General features: G+C 46.0%; 1 long non-coding RNA gene across 1 annotated transcript in view; it reads right to left on the reverse strand.

Moving 5' to 3' along the window:
- Positions 1 to 3,129: 3,129 nt before the first annotated feature.
- Positions 3,130 to 21,571, reverse strand: part of LOC125774535 (uncharacterized) — a 35,605-nt gene continuing 17,163 nt past the window's right edge. Inside the window, exons 2-3 of the long non-coding RNA XR_007421019.1 lie at positions 18,010 to 18,093; positions 3,130 to 3,594 (exon numbers count right to left, since the gene is read on the reverse strand). This is a non-coding gene — a long non-coding RNA (uncharacterized LOC125774535). The remainder of the gene's footprint in view (positions 3,595 to 18,009; positions 18,094 to 21,571) is intronic.

Below are 21,571 nucleotides of genomic sequence, written 5' to 3' on the forward strand. Positions count from 1 at the left end.
AGCCAAGACACCTTAGCCAAGACACATTAGCCAAGACACCTTAGCCAAGACACCTTAGCCAAGACACATTAGCCAAGACACCTTAGCCAAGACACCTTAGCCAACACACCTTAGCCAAGACACCTTAGCCAAGACACCTTAGCCAAGACACATTAGCCAAGACACATTAGCCAAGACACCTTAGCCAAGACACCTTAGCCAAGACACATTAGCCAAGACACCTTAGCCAAGACACCTTAGCCAAGACACATTAGCCAAGACACCTTAGCCAAGACACCTTAGCCAAGACACCTTAGCCAAGACACATTAGCCAAGACACCTTAGCCAAGACACATTAGCCAAGACACATTAGCCAAGACACCTTAGCCAAGACACATTAGCCAAGACACATTAGCCAAGACACCTTAGCCAAGACACATTAGCCAAGACACATTAGCCGAGACACCTTAGCCAAGACACCTTAGCCAAGACACATTAGCCAAGACACCTTAGCCAAGACACCTTAGCCAAGACACCTTAGCCAAGACACCTTAGCCAAAACACATTAGCCAAGACACATTAGCCAAGACACCTTAGCCAAGACACCTTAGCCAAGACAAATTAGCCAAGACTCCTTAGCCAAGACACATTAGCCAAGACACCTTAGCCAAGACACCTTAGCCAAGACACCTTATCCAAGACACATTAGCCAAGACACCTTAGCCAAGACACATTAGCCAAGACACCTTAGCCAAGACACCTTAGCCAAGACACCTTAGCCAAGACACTTTAGCCAAGACACATTAGCCAAGACACATTAGCCAAGACACATTAGCCAAGACACATTAGCCAAGACACCTTAGCCAAGACACATTAGCCAAGACACATTAGCCGAGACACCTTAGCCAAGACACATTAGCCAAGACACCTTAGCCAAGACACCTTAGCCAAGACACCTTAGCCAAGACACCTCAGCCAAGACACTTTAGCCAAAACACATTAGCCAAGACACCTTAGCCAAGACACATTAGCCAAGACACATTAGCCAAGACACCTTAGCCAAGACACATTAGCCAAGACACATTAGCCAAGACACCTTAGCCAAGACACCTTAGCCAAGACACATTAGCCAAGACACCTTAGCCAAGACACATTAGCCAAGACACATTAGCCAAGACCCCTTAGCCGAGACACATTAGCCAAGACACCTTAGCCAAGACACCTTAGCCAAGACACATTAGCCAAGACACATTAGCCGAGACACCTTAGCCAAGACACCTTAGCCAAGACACCTTAGCCAAGACACCTTAGCCAAGACACATTAGCCAAGACACATTAGCCAAGACACCTTAACCAAGACACCTTAGCCAAGACACCTTAGCCGAGACACCTTAGCCAAGACACATTAGCCAAGACACCTTAGCCAAGACACCTTAGCCAAGACACATTAGCCAAGACACCTTAGCCAAGACACATTAGCCAAGACACCTTAGCCGAGACACCTTAGCCAAGACACATTAGCCAAGACACATTAGCCAAGACACCTTAGCCAAGACACATTAGCGAAGACACCTTAGCCAAGACACCTTAGCCAAGACACCTTAGCCAAGACACCTTAGCCAAGACACCTTAGCCAATACACCTTAGCCAATACACCTTATCCAAGACACATTAGCCAAGACACATTAGCCAAGACACCTTAGCCAAGACACCTTAGCCAAGACACCTTAGCCAAGACACCTGAGCCAAGACACCTTAGCCAAGACACCTTAGCCAAGACACCTTAGCCAATACACCTTATCCAAGACACCTTAGCCAAGACACCTTAGCCAAGACACCTTAGCCAAGACACCTTAGCCAAGACACCTTAGCCAAGACACATTAGCCAAGACACATTAGCCGAGACACCTTAGCCAAGACACCTTAGCCAAGACACATTAGCCAAGACACCTTAGCCAAGACACCTTAGCCAAGACACCTTAGCCAAGACACATTAGCCAAGACACCTTAGCCAAGACACCTTAGCCAAGACACCTTAGCCAAGACTCCTTAGCCAACACACCTTAGCCAAGACACCTTAGCCAAGACACCTTAGCCAAGACACCTTAGCCAAGACACATTAGCCAAGACACCTTAGCCAAGACACATTAGCCAAGACACCTTAGCCAAGACACCTTAGCCAAGACACCTTAGCCAAGACACTTTAGCCAAGACACATTAGCCAAGACACATTAGCCAAGACACATTAGCCAAGACACCTTAGCCAAGACACATTAGCCAAGACACATTAGCCGAGACACCTTAGCCAAGACACATTAGCCAAGACACCTTAGCCAAGACACCTTAGCCAAGACACCTTAGCCAAGACACCTTAGCCAAGACACCTTAGCCAAGACACCTCAGCCAAGACACTTTAGCCAAAACACATTAGCCAAGACACCTTAGCCAAGACACATTAGCCAAGACACATTAGCCAAGACACCTTAGCCAAGACACATTAGCCAAGACACATTAGCCAAGACACCTTAGCCAAGACACCTTAGCCAAGACACATTAGCCAAGACACCTTAGCCAAGACACATTAGCCAAGACACATTAGCCAAGACACCTTAGCCAAGACACATTAGCCAAGACACCTTAGCCAAGACACATTAGCCAAGACACATTAGCCGAGACACCTTAGCCAAGACACCTTAGCCAAGACACCTTAGCCAAGACACCTAAGCCAAGACACATTAGCCGAGACACATTAGCCAAGACACCTTAGCCAAGACACCTTAGCCAAGACACATTAGCCAAGACACCTTAGCCAAGACACATTAGCCAAGCAGATTAGCCAAGACACATTAGCCAAGACACCTTAGCCAAGACACCTTAGCCAAGACACCTTAGCCAAGACACATTAGCCAAGACACCTTAGCCAAGACACCTTAGCCAAGACACATTAGCCAAGACACCTTAGCCAAGACACATTAGCCAAGACACCTTAGCCGAGACACCTTAGCCAAGACACATTAGCCAAGACACATTAGCCAAGACACCTTAGCCAAGACACATTAGCCAAGACACCTTAGCCAAGACACCTTAGCCAAGACACCTTAGCCAAGACACCTTAGCCAATACACCTTAGCCAATACACCTTATCCAAGACACATTAGCCAAGACACCTTAGCCAAGACACATTAGCCAAGACACCTTAGCCAAGACACATTAGCGAAGACACCTTAGCCAAGACACCTTAGCCAAGACACATTAGCCAAGACACCTTAGCCAAGACACCTTAGCCAAGACACATTAGCCAAGACACATTAGCCAAGACACATTAGCCATGACACCTTAGCCAAGACACCTTAGCCAAGACACATTAGCCAAGACACATTAGCCAAGACACATTAGCCAAGACACCTGAGCCAAGACACATTAGCCAAGACACCTTAGCCAAGACACATTAGCCAAGACACATTAGCCAAGACACCTTAGCCAAGACACCTTAGCCAAGACACCTTAGCCAGGACACCTTAGCCAAGACACATTAGCCAAGACACATTAGCCAAGACACATTAGCCAAGACACCTTAGCCAAAACACATTAGCCAAGACACATTAGCCAAGACACCTTAGCCAAGACACATCAGCCAAGACACATTAGCCAAGACACATTAGCCAAGACACCTTAGCCAAGACACATTAGCCAAGACACATTAGCCAAGACACCTTAGCCAAGACACCTTAGCCAAGACACATTAGCCAAGACACATTAGCCAAGACACCTTAGCCAAGACACCTTAGCCAAGACACATTAGCCAAGACACATTAGCCAAGACACATTAGCCAAGACACCTTAGCCAAGACACCTTAGCCAAGACACATTAGCCAAGACACATTAGCCGAGACACATTAGCCAAGACACATTAGCCAAGACACATTAGCCAAGACACCTTAGCCAAGACACATTAGCCAAGACACATTAGCCAAGACACCTTAGCCAAGACACCTTAGCCAAGACACATTAGCCAAGACACCTTAGCCAAGACACCTTAGCCAAGACACATTAGCCAAGACACCTTAGCCAAGACACATTAGCCAAGACACCTTAGCCAAGACACATTAGCGAAGACACCTTAGCCAAGACACATTAGCCAAGACACATTAGCCAAGACACATTAGCCAAGACACCTTAGCCAAGACACCTTAGCCAAGACACCTTAGCCAAGACACATTAGCCAAGACACCTTAGCCAAGACACCTTAGCCAAGACACCTTAGCCAAGACACATTAGCCAAGACACATTAGCCAAGACACCTTAGCCAAGACACATTAGCCAAGACAAATTAGCCAAGACACATTAGCCAAGACACATTAGCCAAGACACATTAGCCAAGACACCTTAGCCAAGACACCTTAGCCAAGACACATTAGCCAAGACACCTTAGCCAAGACACCTTAGCCAAGACACCTTAGCCAAGACACCTTAGCCAAGATACGTTAGCCAAGACACTTTAGCCAAGACACCTTAGCCAAGACACATTAGCCAAGACACCTTAGCCAAGACACATTAGCCAAGACACATTAGCCAAGACACCTTAGCCAAGACACCTTAGCCAAGACACATTAGCCAAGACACCTTAGCCAAGACACCTTAGCCAAGACACATTAGCCAAGACACATTAGCCAAGACACCTTAGCCAAGACACATTAGCCAAGACAAATTAGCCAAGACACATTAGCCAAGACACATTAGCCGAGACACATTAGCCAAGACACATTAGCCAAGACACATTAGCCAAGACACCTTAGCCAAGACACATTAGCCAAGACACATTAGCCAAGACACCTTAGCCAAGACACCTTAGCCAAGACACATTAGCCAAGACACCTTAGCCAAGACACCTTAGCCAAGACACATTAGCCAAGACACCTTAGCCAAGACACATTAGCCAAGACACCTTAGCCAAGACACCTTAGCCAAGACACATTAGCCAAGACACCTTAGCCAAGACACATTAGCCAAGACACATTAGCCAAGACACCTTAGCCAAGACACATTAGCCAAGACAAATTAGCCAAGACACATTAGCCAAGACACCTTAGCCAAGACACATTAGCCAAGACACCTTAGCCAAGACACCTTAGCCAAGACACATTAGCCAAGACACCTTAGCCAAGACACATTAGCCAAGACAAATTAGCCAAGACACATTAGCCAAGACACCTTAGCCAAGACACATTAGCCAAGACACATTAGTCAAGACACATTAGCCAAGACACCTTAGCCAAGACACATTAGCCAAGACAAATTAGCAAAGACACATTAGCCAAGACACCTTAGCCAAGACACATTAGCCAAGACACCTTAGCCAAGACAAATTAGCCAAGACACATTAGCCAAGACACATTAGCCAAGACACCTTAGCCAAGACACCTTAGCCAAGACACCTTAGCCAAGACACATTAGCCAAGACACATTAGCCAAGACACCTTAGCCAAGACACATTAGCCAAGACACATTAGCCAAGACACCTTAGCCAAGACACCTTAGCCAAGACACATTAGCCAAGACACCTTAGCCAAGACACCTTAGCCAAGACACATTAGCCAAGACACCTTAGCCAAGACACATTAGCCAAGACACCTTAGCCAAGACACCTTAGCCAAGACACCTTAGCCAAGACACATTAACCAAGACACATTAGCCAAGACACCTTAGCCAAGACACATTAGCCAAGACACCTTAGCCAAGATACCTTAGCCAAGACACATTAGCCAAGACACATTAGCCAAGACACCTTAGCCAAGACACCTTAGCCAAGACACCTTAGCCAAGACACATTAGCCAAGACACCTTAGCCAAGACACCTTAGCCAAGACACATTAGCCAAGACACCTTAGCCAAGACACATTAGCCAAGACAAATTAGCCAAGACACATTAGCCAAGACACCTTAGCCAAGACACATTAGCCAAGACACATTAGCCAAGACACATTAGCCAAGACACATTAGCCAAGACACATTAGCCAAGACAAATTAGCAAAGACACATTAGCCAAGACACCTTAGCCAAGACACATTAGCCAAGACACCTTAGCCAAGACACCTTAGCCAAGACACATTAGCCAAGACACATTAGCCAAGACACCTTAGCCAAGACACCTTAGCCATGACACCTTAGCCAAGACACATTAGCCAAGACACATTAGCCAAGACACCTTAGCCAAGACACATTAGCCAAGACAAATTAGCCAAGACACATTAGCCAAGACACCTTAGCCAAGACACATTAGCCAAGACACCTTAGCCAAGACACCTTAGCCAAGACACATTAGCCAAGACACCTTAGCCAAGACACCTTAGCCAAGACACCTTAGCCAAGACACCTTAGCCAAGACACGTTAGCCAAGACACTTTAGCCAAGACACCTTAGCCAAGACACATTAGCCAAGACACCTTAGCCAAGTTACATTAGCCAAGACACATTAGCCAAGACACATTAGCCGAGACACATTAGCCAAGACACATTAGCCAAGACACATTAGCCAAGACACCTTAGCCAAGACACATTAGCCAAGACACATTAGCCAAGACACCTTAGCCAAGACACCTTAGCCAAGACACCTTAGCCAAGACACATTAGCCAAGACACATTAGCCAAGACACCTTAGCCAAGACACCTTAGCCAAGACACCTTAGCCAAGACACCTTAGCCAAGACACCTTAGCCAAGACACATTAGCCAAGACACCTTAGCCAAGACACATTAGCCAAGACACATTAGCCAAGACACCTTAGCCAAAACACATTAGCCAAGACAAATTAGCCAAGACACATTAGCCAAGACACCTTAGCCAAGACACATTAGCCAAGACACCTTAGCCAAGACACCTTAGCCAAGACACATTAGCCAAGACACCTTAGCCAAGACACATTAGCCAAGACACCTTAGCCAAGACACATTAGCCAAGACACATTAGCCAAGACACCTTAGCCAAGACACATTAGCCAAGACACATTAGCCAAGACACCTTAGCCAAGACACCTTAGCCAAGACACATTAGCCAAGACACATTAGCCAAGACACCTTAGCCAAGACACCTTAGCCAAGACACATTAGCCAAGACACCTTAGCCAAGACACATTAGCCAAGACACATTAGCCAAGACACCTTAGCCAAAACACATTAGCCAAGACAAATTAGCCAAGACACATTAGCCAAGACACCTTAGCCAAGACACATTAGCCAAGACACCTTAGCCAAGACACCTTAGCCAAGACACATTAGCCAAGACACCTTAGCCAAGACACATTAGCCAAGACACCTTAGCCAAGACACATTAGCCAAGACACATTAGCCAAGACACCTTAGCCAAGACACTTTAGCCAAGACACATTAGCCAAGACACCTTAGCCAAGACACATTAGCCAAGACACATTAGCCAAGACACCTTAGCCAAGTTACATTAGCCAAGACACATTAGCCAAGACACCTTAGCCAAGACACATTAGCCAAGACACATTAGCCAAGACACCTTAGCCAAGTTACATTAGCCAAGACACCTTAGCCAAGACACGTTAGCCAAGACACTTTAGCCAAGACACCTTAGCCAAGACACATTAGCCAAGACACCTTAGCCAAGTTACATTAGCCAAGACACATTAGCCGAGACACATTAGCCGAGACACATTAGCCAAGACACCTTAGCCAAGACACCTTAGCCAAGACACATTAGCCAAGACACCTTAGCCAAGACACATTAGCCAAGACACATTAGCCAAGACACCTTAGCCAAGACACCTTAGCCAAGACACATTAGCCAAGACACCTTAGCCAAGACACATTAGCCAAGACACCTTAGCCAAGACACATTAGCCAAGACACATTAGCCAAGACACCTTAGCCAAGTTACATTAGCCAAGACACATTAGCCAAGACACATTAGCCGAGACACATTAGCCAAGACACATTAGCCAAGACACATTAGCCAAGACACATTAGCCAAGACACATTAGCCGAGACACATTAGCCAAGACACATTAGCCAAGACACCTTAGCCAAGACACATTAGCCAAGACAAATTAGCCAAGACACATTAGCCAAGACACCTTAGCCAAGACACATTAGCCAAGACACCTTAGCCAAGACACCTTAGCCAAGACACATTAGCCAAGACACATTAGCCAAGACACCTTAGCCAAGACACCTTAGCCAAGACACCTTAGCCAAGACACATTAGCCAAGACACCTTAGCCAAGACACCTTAGCCAAGACACATTAGCCAAGACACCTTAGCCAAGACACATTAGCCAACACACCTTAGCCAAGACACCTTGGCCAAGACACATTAGCCAAGACACCTTAGCCAAGACACATTAGCCAAGACACATTAGCCAAGACACCTTAGCCAAGACACCTTAGCCAAGACACCTTAGCCAAGACACATTAGCCAAGACACCTTAGCCAAGACACATTAGCCAAGACACATTAGCCAAGACACCTTAGCCAAAACACATTAGCCAAGACAAATTAGCAAAGACACATAAGCCAAGACACCTTAGCCAAGACACATTAGCCAAGACACCTTAGCCAAGACACATTAGCCAAGCCACCTTAGCCAAGACACCTTAGCCAAGACACCTTAGCCAAGACACCTTAGCCAAGACACCTTAGCCAAGACACCTTAGCCAAGACACATTAGCCAAGACACCTTAGCCAAGACACATTAGCCAAGACACATTAGCCAAGACACCTTAGCCAAGACACATTAGCCAAGACAAATTAGCCAAGACACATTAGCCAAGACACCTTAGCCAAGACACATTAGCCAAGACACCTTAGCCAAGACACCTTAGCCAAGACACATTAGCCAAGACACATTAGCCAAGACACCTTAGCCAAGACACCTTAGCCAAGACACCTTAGCCAAGACACATTAGCCAAGACACCTTAGCCAAGACACCTTAGCCAAGACACATTAGCCAAGACACCTTAGCCAAGACACATTAGCCGAGACACATTAGCCAAGACACATTAGCCAAGACACCTTAGCCAAGACACCTTAGCCAAGACACATTAGCCAAGACACCTTAGCCAAGACACCTTAGCCAAGACACATTAGCCAAGACACCTTAGCCAAGACACATTAGCCAAGACAAATTAGCCAAGACACATTAGCCAAGACACCTTAGCCAAGACACATTAGCCAAGACACATTAGCCAAGACACATTAGCCAAGACACATTAGCCAAGACACATTAGCCAAGACAAATTAGCAAAGACACATTAGCCAAGACACCTTAGCCAAGACACATTAGCCAAGACACCTTAGCCAAGACACCTTAGCCAAGACACATTAGCCAAGACACATTAGCCAAGACACCTTAGCCAAGACACCTTAGCCATGACACCTTAGCCAAGACACATTAGCCAAGACACATTAGCCAAGACACCTTAGCCAAGACACATTAGCCAAGACAAATTAGCCAAGACACATTAGCCAAGACACCTTAGCCAAGACACATTAGCCAAGACACCTTAGCCAAGACACCTTAGCCAAGACACATTAGCCAAGACACCTTAGCCAAGACACCTTAGCCAAGACACCTTAGCCAAGACACCTTAGCCAAGACACGTTAGCCAAGACACTTTAGCCAAGACACCTTAGCCAAGACACATTAGCCAAGACACCTTAGCCAAGTTACATTAGCCAAGACACATTAGCCAAGACACATTAGCCGAGACACATTAGCCAAGACACATTAGCCAAGACACATTAGCCAAGACACCTTAGCCAAGACACATTAGCCAAGACACATTAGCCAAGACACCTTAGCCAAGACACCTTAGCCAAGACACCTTAGCCAAGACACATTAGCCAAGACACATTAGCCAAGACACCTTAGCCAAGACACCTTAGCCAAGACACCTTAGCCAAGACACCTTAGCCAAGACACCTTAGCCAAGACACATTAGCCAAGACACCTTAGCCAAGACACATTAGCCAAGACACATTAGCCAAGACACCTTAGCCAAAACACATTAGCCAAGACAAATTAGCCAAGACACATTAGCCAAGACACCTTAGCCAAGACACATTAGCCAAGACACCTTAGCCAAGACACCTTAGCCAAGACACATTAGCCAAGACACCTTAGCCAAGACACATTAGCCAAGACACCTTAGCCAAGACACATTAGCCAAGACACATTAGCCAAGACACCTTAGCCAAGACACATTAGCCAAGACACATTAGCCAAGACACCTTAGCCAAGACACCTTAGCCAAGACACATTAGCCAAGACACATTAGCCAAGACACCTTAGCCAAGACACCTTAGCCAAGACACATTAGCCAAGACACTTTAGCCAAGACACATTAGCCAAGACACCTTAGCCAAGACACATTAGCCAAGACACATTAGCCAAGACACCTTAGCCAAGTTACATTAGCCAAGACACATTAGCCAAGACACCTTAGCCAAGACACATTAGCCAAGACACATTAGCCAAGACACCTTAGCCAAGTTACATTAGCCAAGACACCTTAGCCAAGACACGTTAGCCAAGACACTTTAGCCAAGACACCTTAGCCAAGACACATTAGCCAAGACACCTTAGCCAAGTTACATTAGCCAAGACACATTAGCCGAGACACATTAGCCGAGACACATTAGCCAAGACACCTTAGCCAAGACACCTTAGCCAAGACACATTAGCCAAGACACCTTAGCCAAGACACATTAGCCAAGACACATTAGCCAAGACACCTTAGCCAAGACACCTTAGCCAAGACACATTAGCCAAGACACCTTAGCCAAGACACATTAGCCAAGACACCTTAGCCAAGACACATTAGCCAAGACACATTAGCCAAGACACCTTAGCCAAGTTACATTAGCCAAGACACATTAGCCAAGACACATTAGCCGAGACACATTAGCCAAGACACATTAGCCAAGACACATTAGCCAAGACACATTAGCCAAGACACATTAGCCGAGACACATTAGCCAAGACACATTAGCCAAGACACCTTAGCCAAGACACATTAGCCAAGACAAATTAGCCAAGACACATTAGCCAAGACACCTTAGCCAAGACACATTAGCCAAGACACCTTAGCCAAGACACCTTAGCCAAGACACATTAGCCAAGACACATTAGCCAAGACACCTTAGCCAAGACACCTTAGCCAAGACACCTTAGCCAAGACACATTAGCCAAGACACCTTAGCCAAGACACCTTAGCCAAGACACATTAGCCAAGACACCTTAGCCAAGACACATTAGCCAACACACCTTAGCCAAGACACCTTGGCCAAGACACATTAGCCAAGACACCTTAGCCAAGACACATTAGCCAAGACACATTAGCCAAGACACCTTAGCCAAGACACCTTAGCCAAGACACCTTAGCCAAGACACATTAGCCAAGACACCTTAGCCAAGACACATTAGCCAAGACACATTAGCCAAGACACCTTAGCCAAAACACATTAGCCAAGACAAATTAGCAAAGACACATAAGCCAAGACACCTTAGCCAAGACACATTAGCCAAGACACCTTAGCCAAGACACATTAGCCAAGCCACCTTAGCCAAGACACCTTAGCCAAGACACCTTAGCCAAGACACCTTAGCCAAGACACCTTAGCCAAGACACCTTAGCCAAGACACATTAGCCAAGACACCTTAGCCAAGACACATTAGCCAAGACACATTAGCCAAGACACCTTAGCCAAGACACATTAGCCAAGACAAATTAGCCAAGACACATTAGCCAAGACACCTTAGCCAAGACACATTAGCCAAGACACCTTAGCCAAGACACCTTAGCCAAGACACATTAGCCAAGACACATTAGCCAAGACACCTTAGCCAAGACACCTTAGCCAAGACACCTTAGCCAAGACACATTAGCCAAGACACCTTAGCCAAGACACCTTAGCCAAGACACATTAGCCAAGACACCTTAGCCAAGACACATTAGAAAACACACCTTAGCCAAGACACCTTGGCCAAGACACATTAGCCAAGACACCTTAGCCAAGACACATTAGCCAAGACACATTAGCCAAGACACCTTAGCCAAGACACATTAGCCAAGACAAATTAGCCAAGACACATTAGCCAAGACACCTTAGCCAAGACACATTAGCCAAGACACCTTAGCCAAGACACCTTAGCCAAGACACATTAGCCAAGACACATTAGCCAAGACACCTTAGCCAAGACACCTTAGCCAAGACACCTTAGCCAAGACACATTAGCCAAGACACATTAGCCAAGACACCTTAGCCAAGACACATTAGCCAAGACAAATTAGCCAAGACACATTAGCCAAGACACATTAGCCAAGACACATTAGCCAAGACACCTTAGCCAAGACACCTTAGCCAAGACACATTAGCCAAGACACCTTAGCCAAGACACCTTAGCCAAGACACCTTAGCCAAGACACCTTAGCCAAGACACGTTAGCCAAGACACTTTAGCCAAGACACCTTAGCCAAGACACATTAGCCAAGACACCTTAGCCAAGACACATTAGCCAAGACACATTAGCCAAGACACCTTAGCCAAGACACCTTAGCCAAGACACCTTAGCCAAGACACCTTAGCCAAGACACATTAGCCAAGACACCTTAGCCAAGACACCTTAGCCAAGACACATTAGCCAAGACACATTAGCCAAGACACATTAGCCAAGACACATTAGCCAAGACAAATTAGCCAAGACACATTAGCCAAGACACATTAGCCGAGACACATTAGCCAAGACACATTAGCCAAGACACATTAGCCAAGACACCTTAGCCAAGACACATTAGCCAAGACACATTAGCCAAGACACCTTAGCCAAGACACCTTAGCCAAGACACATTAGCCAAGACACCTTAGCCAAGACACCTTAGCCAAGACACATTAGCCAAGACACCTTAGCCAAGACACATTAGCCAAGACACCTTAGCCAAGACACCTTAGCCAAGACACATTAGCCAAGACACCTTAGCCAAGACACATTAGCCAAGACACATTAGCCAAGACACCTTAGCCAAGACACATTAGCCAAGACAAATTAGCCAAGACACATTAGCCAAGACACCTTAGCCAAGACACATTAGCCAAGACACCTTAGCCAAGACACCTTAGCCAAGACACATTAGCCAAGACACCTTAGCCAAGACACATTAGCCAAGACAAACTAGCCAAGACACATTAGCCAAGACACCTTAGCCAAGACACATTAGCCAAGACACATTAGCCAAGACACATTAGCCAAGACACCTTAGCCAAGACACATTAGCCAAGACAAATTAGCAAAGACACATTAGCCAAGACACCTTAGCCAAGACACATTAGCCAAGACACCTTAGCCAAGACACCTTAGCCAAGACACATTAGCCAAGACACATTAGCCAAGACACCTTAGCCAAGACACCTTAGCCAAGACACCTTAGCCAAGACACATTAGTCAAGACACATTAGCCAAGACACATTAGCCAAGACACATTAGCCAAGACAAATTAGCCAAGACACATTAGCCAAGACACCTTAGCCAAGACACATTAGCCAAGACACCTTAGCCAAGACACCTTAGCCAAGACACATTAGCCAAGACACCTTAGCCAAGACACCTTAGCCAAGACACCTTAGCCAAGACACCTTAGCCAAGACACGTTAGCCAAGACACTTTAGCCAAGACACCTTAGCCAAGACACATTAGCCAAGACACCTTAGCCAAGTTACATTAGCCAAGACACATTAGCCAAGACACCTTAGCCAAGTTACATTAGCCAAGACACATTAGCCAAGACACATTAGCCGAGACACATTAGCCAAGACACATTAGCCAAGACACATTAGCCAAGACACCTTAGCCAAGACACATTAGCCAAGACACATTAGCCAAGACACCTTAGCCAAGACACCTTAGCCAAGACACCTTAGCCAAGACACATTAGCCAAGACACATTAGCCAAGACACCTTAGCCAAGACACATTAGCCAAGACACCTTAGCCAAGACACCTTAGCCAAGACACCTTAGCCAAGACACATTAGCCAAGACACCTTAGCCAAGACACATTAGCCAAGACACATTAGCCAAGACACCTTAGCCAAAACACATTAGCCAAGACAAATTAGCCAAGACACATTAGCCAAGACACCTTAGCCAAGACACATTAGCCAAGACACCTTAGCCAAGACACCTTAGCCAAGACACATTAGCCAAGACACCTTAGCCAAGACACATTAGCCAAGACACCTTAGCCAAGACACATTAGCCAAGACACCTTAGCCAAGACACCTTAGCCAAGACACATTAGCCAAGACACCTTAGCCAAGACACCTTAGCCAAGACACATTAGCCAAGACACCTTAGCCAAGACACATTAGCCAAGACTCATTAGCCAAGACACCTTAGCCAAGACACATTAGCCAAGACAAATTAGCCAAGACACATTAGCCAAGACACCTTAGCCAAGACACATTAGCCAAGACACCTTAGCCAAGACACCTTAGCCAAGACACATTAGCCAAGACACATTAGCCAAGACACCTTAGCCAAGACACCTTAGCCAAGACACCTTAGCCAAGACACATTAGCCAAGACACATTAGCCAAGACACCTTAGCCAAGACACATTAGCCAAGACAAATTAGCCAAGACACATTAGCCAAGACACCTTAGCCAAGTCACATTAGCCAAGACACCTTAGCCAAGACACCTTAGCCAAGACACATTAGCCAAGACACCTTAGCCAAGACACCTTAGCCAAGACACATTAGCCAAGACACCTTAGCCAAGACACGTTAGCCAAGACACTTTAGCCAAGACACCTTAGCCAAGACACATTAGCCAAGACACCTTAGCCAAGTTACATCAGCCAAGACACATTAGCCAAGACACATTAGCCGAGACACATTAGCCAAGACACATTAGCCAAGACACATTAGCCAAGACACCTTAGCCAAGACACATTAGCCAAGACACCTTAGCCAAAACACATTAGCCAAGACAAATTAGCCAAGACACATTAGCCAAGACACCTTAGCCAAGACACATTAGCCAAGACACCTTAGCCAAGACACCTTAGCCAAGACACCTTAGCCAAGACACCTTAGCCAAGACACGTTAGCCAAGACACTTTAGCCAAGACACCTTAGCCAAGACACATTAGCCAAGACACCTTAGCCAAGACACATTAGCCAAGACACGTTAGCCAAGACACCTTAGCCAAGACACCTTAGCCAAGACACATTAGCCAAGACACATTAGCCAAGACACATTAGCCAAGACACATTAGCCAAGACAAATTAGCCAAGACACATTAGCCAAGACACATTAGCCGAGACACATTAGCCAAGACACATTAGCCAAGACACATTAGCCAAGACACCTTAGCCAAGACACATTAGCCAAGACACATTAGCCAAGACACCTTAGCCAAGACACCTTAGCCAAGACACCTTAGCCAAGACACCTTAGCCAAGACACCTTAGCCAAGACACATTAGCCAAGACACCTTAGCCAAGACACATTAGCCAAGACACCTTAGCCAAGACACCTTAGCCAAGACACATTAGCCAAGACACCTTAGCCAAGACACATTAGCCAAGACACATTAGCCAAGACACATTAGCCAAGACAAATTAGCCAAGACACATTAGCCAAGACACCTTAGCCAAGACACATTAGCCAAGACACCTTAGCCAAGACACCTTAGCCAAGACACATTAGCCAAGACACCTTAGCCAAGACACATTAGCCAAGACAAATTAGCCAAGACACATTAGCCAAGACACCTTAGCCAAGACACATTAGCCAAGACACATTAGCCAAGACACCTTAGCCAAGACACCTTAGCCAAGACACCTTAGCCAAGACACATTAGCCAAGACACATTAGCCAAGACACCTTAGCCAAGACACATTAGCCAAGACAAATTAGCCAAGACACATTAGCCAAGACACCTTAGCCAAGACACATTAGCCAAGACACCTTAGCCAAGACACCTTAGCCAAGACACATTAGCCAAGACACCTTAGCCAAGACACCTTAGCCAAGACACCTTAGCCAAGACACCTTAGCCAAGACACGTTAGCCAAGACACTTTAGCCAAGACACCTTAGCCAAGACACATAAGCCAAGACACCTTAGCCAAGTTACATTAGCCAAGACACATTAGCCAAGACACATTAGCCGAGACACATTAGCCAAGACACATTAGCCAAGACACATTAGCCAAGACACCTTAGCCAAGACACCTTAGCCAAGACACATTAGCCAAGACACCTTAGCCAAGACACCTTAGCCAAGACACCTTAGCCAAGACACATTAGCCAAGACACATTAGCCAAGACACCTTAGCCGAGACACCTTAGCCAAGACACCTTAGCCAAGACACCTTAGCCAAGACACATTAGCCAAGACACCTTAGCCAAGACACATTAGCCAAGACACATTAGCCAAGACACCTTAGCCAAAACACATTAGCCAAGACAAATTAGCCAAGACACATTAGCCAAGACACCTTAGCCAAGACACATTAGCCAAGACACCTTAGCCAAGACACCTTAGCCAAGACACATTAGCCAAGACACCTTAGCCAAGACACATTAGACACATTAGCCAAGACACCTTAGCCAAGACACATTAGTCAAGACACATTAGCCAAGACACCTTAGCCAAGACACCTTAGCCAAGACACATTAGCCAAGACACATTAGCCAAGACACCTTAGCCAAGACACCTTAGCCAAGACACATTAGCCAAGACACATTAGCCAAGACACATTAGCCAAGACACCTTAGCCAAGACACATTAGCCAAGACACATTAGCCAAGACACCTTAGCCAAGTTACATTAGCCAAGACACATTAGCCAAGACACATTAGCCGAGACACATTAGCCAAGACACATTAGCCAAGACACATTAGCCAAGACACATTAGCCAAGACACATTAGCCGAGACACATTAGCCAAGACACCTTAGCCAAGACACCTTAGCCAAGACACATTAGCCAAGACACCTTAGCCAAGACACCTTAGCCAAGACACATTAGCCAAGACACCTTAGCCAAGACACATTAGCCAAGACACCTTAGCCAAGACACCTTAGCCAAGACACATTAGCCAAGACACCTTAGCCAAGACACATTAGCCAAGACACATTAGCCAAGACACCTTAGCCAAGACACATTAGCCAAGACAAATTAGCCAAGACACATTAGCCAAGACACATTAGCCAAGACACATTAGCCAAGACACATTAGCCAAGACACCTTAGCCAAGACACATTAGCCAAGACAAATTAGCAAAGACACATTAGCCAAGACACCTTAGCCAAGACACATTAGCCAAGACACCTTAGCCAAGACACCTTAGCCAAGACACATTAGCCAAGACACATTAGCCAAGACACCTTAGCCAAGACACCTTAGCCAAGACACCTTAGCCAAGACACATTAGCCAAGACACATTAGCCAAGACACCTTAGCCAAGACACATTAGCCAAGACAAATTAGCCAAGACACATTAGCCAAGACACCTTAGCCAAGACACATTAGCCAAGACACCTTAGCCAAGACACCTTAGCCAAGACACATTAGCCAAGACACATTAGCCAAGACACCTTAGCCAAGACACCTTAGCCAAGACACCTTAGCCAAGACACGTTAGCCAAGACACTTTAGCCAAGACACCTTAGCCAAGACACATTAGCCAAGACACCTTAGCCAAGTTACATTAGCCAAGACACATTAGCCAAGACACATTAGCCGAGACACATTAGCCAAGACACATTAGCCAAGACACATTAGCCAAGACACCTTAGCCAAGACACATTAGCCAAGACACATTAGCCAAGACACATTAGCCAAGACACCTTAGCCAAGACACCTTAGCCAAGACACATTAGCCAAGACACATTAGCCAAGACACCTTAGCCAAGACACCTTAGCCAAGACACCTTAGCCAAGACACCTTAGCCAAGACACCTTAGCCAAGACACATTAGCCAAGACACCTTAGCCAAGACACATTAGCCAAGACACATTAGCCAAGACACCTTAGCCAAAACACATTAGCCAAGACACATTAGCCAAGACACATTAGCCAAGACACCTTAGCCAAGACACATTAGCCAAGACACCTTAGCCAAGACACATTAGCCAAGACACATTAGCCAAGACACCTTAGCCAAGACACATTAGCCAAGACACCTTAGCCAAGACACATTAGCCAAGACACATTAGCCAAGACACCTTAGCCAAGACACATTAGCCAAGACACATTAGCCAAGACACCTTAGCCAAGACACATTAGCCAAGACACATTAGCCAAGACACATTAGCCAAGACACCTTAGCCAAGACACCTTAGCCAAGACACATTAGCCAAGACACATTAGCCAAGACACCTTAGCCAAGACACCTTAGCCAAGACACATTAGCCAAGACACCTTAGCCAAGTTACATTAGCCAAGACACATTAGCCAAGACACCTTAGCCAAGACACATTAGCCAAGACACATTAGCCAAGACACCTTAGCCAAGTTACATTAGCCAAGACACCTTAGCCAAGACACGTTAGCCAAGACATTTTAGCCAAGACACCTTAGCTAAGACACATTAGCCAAGACACCTTAGCCAAGTTACATTAGCCAAGACACATTAGCCAAGACACATTAGCCGAGACACATTAGCCAAGACACCTTAGCCAAGACACCTTAGCCAAGACACATTAGCCAAGACACCTTAGCCAAGACACATTAGCCAAGACACATTAGCCAAGACACCTTAGCCAAGACACATTAGCCAAGACACATTAGCCAAGACACATTAGCCAAGACACCTTAGCCAAGACACATTAGCCAAGACACATTAGCCAAGACACCTTAGCCAAGTTACATTAGCCAAGACACATTAGCCAAGACACATTAGCCGAGACACATTAGCCAAGACACATTAGCCAAGACACATTAGCCAAGACACATTAGCCAAGACACATTAGCCGAGACACATTAGCCAAGACACATTAGCCAAGACACCTTAGCCAAGACACATTAGCCAAGACAAATTAGCCAAGACACATTAGCCAAGACACCTTAGCCAAGACACATTAGCCAAGACACCTTAGCCAAGACACCTTAGCCAAGACACATTAGCCAAGACACATTAGCCAAGACACCTTAGCCAAGACACCTTAGCCAAGACACCTTAGCCAAGACACATTAGCCAAGACACCTTAGCCAAGACACCTTAGCCAAGACACATTAGCCAAGACACCATAGCAGAGACACATTAGCCAACACACCTTAGCCAAGACACCTTGGCCAAGACACATTAGCCAAGACACCTTAGCCAAGACACATTAGCCAAGACACATTAGCCAAGACACCTTAGCCAAGACACCTTAGCCAAGACACCTTAGCCAAGACACATTAGCCAAGACACCTTACCCAAGACACATTAGCCAAGACACATTAGCCAAGACACCTTAGCCAAAACACATTAGCCAAGACAAATTAGCAAAGACACATTAGCCGAGACACCTTAGCCAAGACACATTAGCCAAGACACCTTAGCCAAGACACATTAGCCAAGACACCTTAGCCAAGACACCTTAGCCAAGACACCTTAGCCAAGACACCTTAGCCAAGACACATTAGCCAAGACACCTTAGCCAAGACACCTTAGCCAAGACACATTAGCCAAGACACCTTAGCCAAGACACATTAGCCAAGACACATTAGCCAAGACACCTTAGCCAAGACACATTAGCCAAGACAAATTAGCCAAGACACATTAGCCAAGACACATTAGCCAACACACCTTAGCCAAGACACCTTGGCCAAGACACATTAGCCAAGACACCTTAGCCAAGACACATTAGCCAAGACACATTAGCCAAGACACCTTAGCCAAGACACATTAGCCAAGACAAATTAGCCAAGACACATTAGCCAAGACACCTTAGCCAAGACACATTAGCCAAGACACCTTAGCCAAGACACCTTAGCCAAGACACATTAGCCAAGACACATTAGCCAAGACACCTTAGCCAAGACACATTAGCCAAGACACATTAGCCAAGACACCTTAGCCAAGACACCTTAGCCAAGACACCTTAGCCAAGACACATTAGCCAAGACAAATTAGCCAAGACACATTAGCCAAGACACCTTAGCCAAGACACATTAGCCAAGACACCTTAGCCAAGACACCTTAGCCAAGACACATTAGCCAAGACACATTAGCCAAGACACCTTAGCCAAGACACCTTAGCCAAGACACCTTAGCCAAGACACATTAGCCAAGACACCTTAGCCAAGACACCTTAGCCAAGACACATTAGCCAAGACACATTAGCCAAGACACATTAGCCAAGACACATTAGCCAAGACACATTAGCCAAGACACATTAGCCAAGACACCTTAGCCAAGACACATTAGCCAAGACAAATTAGCCAAGACACCTTAGCCAAGACACCTTAGCCAAGACACATTAGCCAAGACACATTAGCCAAGACACCTTAGCCAAGACACCTTAGCCAAGACACCTTAGCCAAGACACATTAGCCAAGACACCTTAGCCAAGACACCTTAGCCAAGACACATTAGCCAAGACACCTTAGCCAAGACACATTAGCCAACACACCTTAGCCAAGACACCTTGGCCAAGACACATTAGCCAAGACACCTTAGCCAAGACACATTAGCCAAGACACATTAGCCAAGACACCTTAGCCAAGACACATTAGCCAAGACAAATTAGCCAAGACACATTAGCCAAGACACCTTAGCCAAGACACATTAGCCAAGACACCTTAGCCAAGACACCTTAGCCAAGACACATTAGCCAAGACACATTAGCCAAGACACCTTAGCCAAGACACCTTAGCCAAGACACCTTAGCCAAGACACATTAGCCAAGACACATTAGCCAAGACACATTAGCCAAGACAAATTAGCCAAGACACATTAGCCAAGACACATTAGCCAAGACACATTAGCCAAGACACCTTAGCCAAGACACCTTAGCCAAGACACATTAGCCAAGACACCTTAGCCAAGACACCTTAGCCAAGACACCTTAGCCAAGACACCTTAGCCAAGACACGTTAGCCAAGACACTTTAGCCAAGACACCTTAGCCAAGACACATTAGCCAAGACACCTTAGCCAAGACACATTAGCCAAGACACATTAGCCAAGACACCTTAGCCAAGACACCTTAGCCAAGACACATTAGCCAAGACACCTTAGCCAAGACACATTAGCCAAGACACCTTAGCCAAGACACCTTAGCCAAGACACATTAGCCAAGACACATTAGCCAAGACACATTAGCCGAGACACATTAGCCAAGACACATTAGCCAAGACACATTAGCCAAGACACATTAGCCGAGACATATTAGCCAAGACACATTAGCCAAGACACATTAGCCAAGACACCTTAGCCAAGACACATTAGCCAAGACACATTAGCCAAGACACCTTAGCCAAGACACCTTAGCCAAGACACATTAGCCAAGACACCTTAGCCAAGACACCTTAGCCAAGACACCTTAGCCAAGACACATCAGCCAAGACACCTTAGC

This window comes from Anopheles funestus, unplaced genomic scaffold, assembly GCF_943734845.2.
Source record: "Anopheles funestus unplaced genomic scaffold, idAnoFuneDA-416_04 scaffold_19_ctg1, whole genome shotgun sequence".
Lineage (NCBI taxonomy): Eukaryota > Metazoa > Arthropoda > Insecta > Diptera > Culicidae > Anopheles > Anopheles funestus.